General features: G+C 47.1%; 1 pseudogene; it reads right to left on the bottom strand.

The window, feature by feature from the left end:
* Nucleotides 1-709: 709 nt before the first annotated feature.
* On the bottom strand, nucleotides 710-5,238 carry LOC139556926 (transcriptional regulator QRICH1-like; annotated as a pseudogene).
* Between the last annotated feature and the right edge of the window lie 698 nt (nucleotides 5,239-5,936).

Here is a 5,936-nt window from a genome sequence, read left to right as displayed (position 1 = left end):
TTTACAGGACAGACGCAGACATACACAGTAAACGAATCGAATCAGCAAGAGACTGGGTGTGTATTGCGTCAGAGGGGCAATGGGCACCATTTTTTGGACATATGAACCAGCACATGCACACGTCAACATTGCTAATTGCATTTGCACATAGGCTACCCTGAGAACCATTTACTACTTAAAGGGGCAATCTAAAATGGCTACATACGTGTTTTTACTTTTAAATGAATGATACAAACCCATTGATTCTTGATGAATATAAAAGTTATGAATACCCCATCAGGACCAAAATATAAGCTTGTTTTAAACAATGTCATTGTAAACAAACACTTTATAGCCTTAACACATGGTTTAGACTACAAACCATGTTTTTGTGAATTTGAGAGTGGTTACATTTCTCCAGCCCAATCCCTCAACGTTATGGTTTGAACTGCAGATTGACCCTTTAAATGTAGCCTAAGCTTAGCAAAAAACTCAATGTGATATTAAGTAGAGTCTTATTTAAAAGTAATTGGCCCAGGAAATCATATGATGCTGTGATGAAGAATCTTCCCATATCTTATCACCATCTAGAAGCCACCTCTGACACTCTACCTTTTCCCTGGGTCTACTACACTGGTAGAAGATGAATACAGGGGTGTCAAAAGACTGGAAGTATCCACAACTAGACTGAATCAAAATGTGTGCATAATCTCACATCACTGACAAAGGGAAACGAGTACAAAACCTTTTTATTTCATTGTAAAAAAAATAAACTGTTACAAATACAAAGTCTTTTTGGTGGTCCATTGATCTAGAAAATAATAGATAGGAACTAAACACTGAGAAAGTATCTATGTAAACACAGAAGAGTGAAATTACACACACCTGTAGATCTTCATTCCCAGACATAAATCGCTGTAAAAGGAATCAGTAGCCTTCAGTTCAGAGCCTGAACACAGAAATATATGACAGACAATGTAAGTCTGGTTCGGAGTGAACTCTGTCTCTTTTATGACATCTATCACATTTATATATCCGTCTTACATCATTCTACAAAGTGATCAGGAAAAATCTCCATTGATAGTGACCTTGGTTTGCATGCAATCAGGCCATAAACCTGGGGAGACAGTCTGACCCGGTCAGCCTCACAGCCTAGTTGCTCCCGAGAGAGGTATGCAGAGAATGACAGATATTCAGTTTAGCCTCCTGAGCGAACATAAATCATCAACATATAACCTTTGCTGACCTCACGCCACATCCACCTCTTTCTTCACAGACCTTTCCATTACACATTTTCTTGTCCTTCCCCATTCCCTCTACCTTTAGCTTTGTCGTGACCTTCTCCTCCTCCTGTTTCAGAGGGTGTCTCTTTCAGCTTCTGGAACTTCTTCAGGTCAGCACAGAACACCTGAGAGAGTGGGAGAGAGTCGTGCTCCATTGACATCAATGCATGACTTCGTGAAAGTTCAAGTAACTGGTGTCCCAAGTAAGGACTGCCTTTATAGATTATCTCTCTCTAAAGAGTAGAGGGAGAGTGAACAGAAGAGGGGATGGATTCTGACCACTAGTTTGTGTGCTACTCACCGAGTGTAAGGACCCCAATGGCTGTCTGAAGAAGTCCCCTACGCAGAAATATAATCAATCAGCGATGTTTTGTTCAGAATGACAGTTTGAGGTTGTTAAGCACATACTGTAGGGTGAATCCTCACCAATCTCACAGCAGACTTTGTCTGTGAGGCTCTTCTGCCTGTTACCAGCCCGCACAGCTGTAGTCTTGTTCAGTAATCTGCCACACGTGTCCACAGGCACAACACAGGCCTTGTCCATCAGACACACACAAAGTCTGCCACCTACAGGTGGAACACAGGTAACACTTTCTATGCCTGTGTATAATGCATACACAGTGGTGGCCTCTATCACACCTATTCATTCCAAGACTTGCTATAGGCATGGCTCCTTCCACAAAAATTATTCATAATTCATAATAATGCACTACATACAGTTGGTTCATAGAAAGCCATTCCTCAGCTGCACCCTTTGGAGATGCACCCTTAGTTGCCCTGAAGGGTTGAGACCTTGGGGCCATACCCTGGGCAGAGTGCGCAGCGAATCCCCGGCCTGCAGGTAGCCACTGGGGTCCACCGTGGGAATCCAGGATCTGCTGCAGAAACCTGTACCTGTACCCAAACCCCAGTTCCTTCAGACATGCCTCCACATTGCTGTCTGCCAATCAGAGCACAGTGGACATGTCAGAGCCATAGACACAAAGAGAAGCATAAAGGATTTGAAAGAGCGAGATGGCTATCAGACAGACAGCCGGAGTGGTGTTGGTGGTAGTTGAGGTGGTACCTGCAAGGGCATGCAGGGACGGGAAGTTGTGGTAGATGGTCTGGTCCAACTGCCCTGGATATGAGAGATCTGGTTGTTGGAGGTGCAGATGAAGGAGAACAGGCACTCCGTGGTGTCCTGGAACAGCATTCTCACACCTGGGGTGAAGAACACACATACCTGTGAAGATGTTGGCGATGTGTTGAAAGTGTGGGTCGGTTGCTCCCCACTGTGTACAGATCCCCCAACTTCACCTCCAGCTGGAAATAATAATTCAACAGCTCTTCCTCCTTCATGTCTGGGTCAAAGCTCACAGCCAACTAGCGCCTCCTCTTCCTACTTCCACCTCCATCCCTCCCTTGGATCTCTTCCCTGACCCCTTTGACCCCTGGAGCGGGGCCCCTGCCCCTCCTCCCATCCCCGTCTCCTGTGGTGTTGGGACGATTCTAGGTGTAGTACCATAGAGTGGGTGAGAGTCCTCACTCGTCACCCCCACAACTCTGGTCTAGTGGCCATCACCTGTCTCTCGCAAGTTGGGAGGAAAAAGGGGGAGGGAGAAAAAAAGGGTGAGGAAGGAATTTCAGTAGGCTACACATATGCTAATGCCCTGGCCAAAGCCCTCGTGTAACATATGTCCTGCCATTGCTCTAGAAAGCAGCAGTGGTCAGAGGAACTTACCTAGAAGCTCTGTCCGCAGCCCAGTGTGAGGTCCAGGCGGAGCTCTGACCGTGAGCAGTCCCCACCGACAGCAATGTATGCTGGGACAAAGTGCTCGACAACTCACCACATACTGCAGTATCAGAGATATCGGATGAGATGACATTGGAGGACGTGAACTCGTCCCTAGTAATAGAGAAATCACAAGAGAACCAACTTTGATTCAATGCATACAAAGTGGGAACCACCATCATCCGTTTGCCATACAACAAAAATAAACAATCCAAAATCAAAATGCAGGGGGGGGGTTATTATAAACATCCTTTACACATTACAGACACTAATCAGTCAGTCATGTAGCTCTATATACAGTAGGACACCACGCATCTGAGCTCAACAGCTTGTAGCCCTAAAAAGAGGAAATGACGGGGGAAATTAATGGTGAAAGAAGAGGGTTTGGGGATTAAAGCCGAAAATAAGGTTACAGGTTAACAGGCTTAGGAGATCTTCTAACATTTTGTTCTATGAGATCATCTTCATCAGCTAACATCACTTTTTGTGAAATTTGAAGTATTTATGTAATCATAACAAGCAAATAAAGACTTCATCATAAATGTCATGTTAACTGACTGATATTACCCCCCCAAAAAAACATTCAAAAACTAAATCAAGATTATATAAATTATAACAATCTTGATGTAGATGTTTGGGGCTTTTAAAATTCTAATCTGTAACGGCTTAAAGTTACCTGTAGTTGCTGTGAGTCCTGGACCTGCACCCCTCTCTGTGTGTGCAATACCTGCTGCTGGGGGTCCCAGATGAGTGACTGCTTGCCGTACCCCTGCACCGCCACCGGGATGTGAATGTTCCCGTTCATGAACTGGGCTGGAAACAGAGCTGCCCGCCACCGTCTGGTACTGCACCTCCTCATGACCCCCCCGTCAGCGTGGAAACCGCATGACCCGAGCCAATAGGAACTTGCGTTGGCGCAGTGTGTGCCATTAACACTGTAGTTCCCCCGGCAACCTGCATGGCACTGTATGCCTCCTGGGGGATGGGAATGTGTGTAACGCCACACTGACCACGTGACCCTGGCGGGTAAGAGTAGACAGGGATGGTCCAGGTCTCTCTAGTAGGGCTGGTGATGGTACCTGTAACGCTGTACCGGTGGCTGCGATCTACAGTTAACACGTCTGGCCTCAGAGACACGTAGCTCTGCTGCTGTCCCTGACCCTGCGGGTGGCTAGTACAGTGGCCAGCTGCTGACCAGGCAGGGTGTTGGACACTGTGATGGCATGTCCACCTTACGCTTCTTGGCTGGCTGCAGGGAGGTGGTCTGGATGGTGCTCCTCTGGGGAGAATACTGCTGCTGCGTGGGGCGGGGGGGGAGCTTCCTCTGTCTGGATCTGGATCTGCTGTTCACCTGCCACCGCTGCCAGCAACCCGGCCTGCAGCCGAAGGTTAGGTATGTGTGTACACCAATCGGTGGGCCTGTGTGTGTTTACCTGTTGGTGCTGTTCCCAGACTGTAATAGCTGGGCTATGGTGACCCCCTGTAGCTGTCGATGGGAGGAGGTGGAGGAGTGCAGCTTCAGCACCTGGCCCTACTGTTGCCCCCTGACCTGCACCTACCGGAGAGGGTGAAAGAGGGGTTTGTCTGCTGTCAGTATCTTTTCCATATACATTTTGGTTAACCAGGATAATCCTCTCAGCAATCATTTCTACACATTTTTAGGAGAGTGGCAGGGACAGAGACAGTGTGATGAGGGAGAAAGAGAGTAGAGCAAGGAGCGCAAGAAAAAGTCCTGACCTGTATTATGTCTTGGCCTTGCGGCATGGCTGTGGTCATATGGGGCGAGAGCTGCTGCTGTCATGACATCACCTTCTGCTTGGACACCTCTACCTGCTATTGCTGAAGGTAGAGCACAATGTGCTTATAATATGGATAATGTCACCAACTCCATCTTGTCTTTCACTAACTGTACCTTCTCTTTCCTGCCCTCAGTCTCTTACCGGACAGGCCAGTTCCAGCAGTGATCCAGCCACCTCGTTGCTGTCTGTGTAGATGCAGTTGACCCCCTGCTGGTAAACCATGGTGGTGGTTGTGGTGGTAACACCCCCTGCTGGTTGAACTCCTGCAGTGCCTCTCAGCTCTTGTTGTTCAGAGACTCCAGGAACTCCTTCATCCGATGCTGGGGGACACTGTGGACCTTCAGCCTCACTAGCTCCTCAAACGAGCCCTCCATACGATTCGCTACTCTAAGGTGATGGGGAAGGGGCGTCTGTGTGGACAGAGACAAACAAGATGCATGTCAATTAGTATTGTACCATAACCCTGCCGTTAATGACTTATATACAATGGCTGTACATAAATGGGGTTGTGGTACACAGCTAGTCAGATTTTGTTGGTTCACAAGAACAATTAAAACACTTCAGTTTTGGATGGAAAATAAAGTTTTAGATCAATAATATTTGCTGAGGGAACTGTTAACTATTGTGGCCGTCCACTCACTGAAGATAGTAGGATCTAGATTCCTGTCCAGCAAGTGTTGCTTTCAGTATGACAGAACAGTGTGCAAAGGTTGAATTAAACGGAAATGGTACTGTACGACCAGGGGTGTATTGTAACACTCTGGGTGTTGTGGGTGCGAAGTCAGACGCAGGAAGCAGAGAGTTCAGTGGTAGTGCTAATTGAATGCACTAAAACGGCGAACATAAGCCACCCCACAAAACACAGGGCGCACACAAAACAAATGCCCCAAAACCGGGGACAACAACAGTCCAGCAAAACCCACAAAACAAGAAACACGTATACATCAAACGTGCACCCTAGTTACACAAACATTCCCGCACGAATAGCAGTCGGGCCTGCTGGGTAATATAGCCCAACTAATAAACCAAACACAAAACAGGTGAAACCAATTACCAGAAAAGGGGGGGAAAAGGATCAGTGGCAGCTAATAGGCCGGTGAC

This window comes from Salvelinus alpinus, chromosome 28 (assembly GCF_045679555.1).
Source record: "Salvelinus alpinus chromosome 28, SLU_Salpinus.1, whole genome shotgun sequence".
NCBI classification, from domain to species: domain Eukaryota; kingdom Metazoa; phylum Chordata; class Actinopteri; order Salmoniformes; family Salmonidae; genus Salvelinus; species Salvelinus alpinus.
The sequence above is the reverse complement of the archived record's forward strand: the minus strand, read 5'-3'. Positions and strand labels throughout refer to the sequence as shown.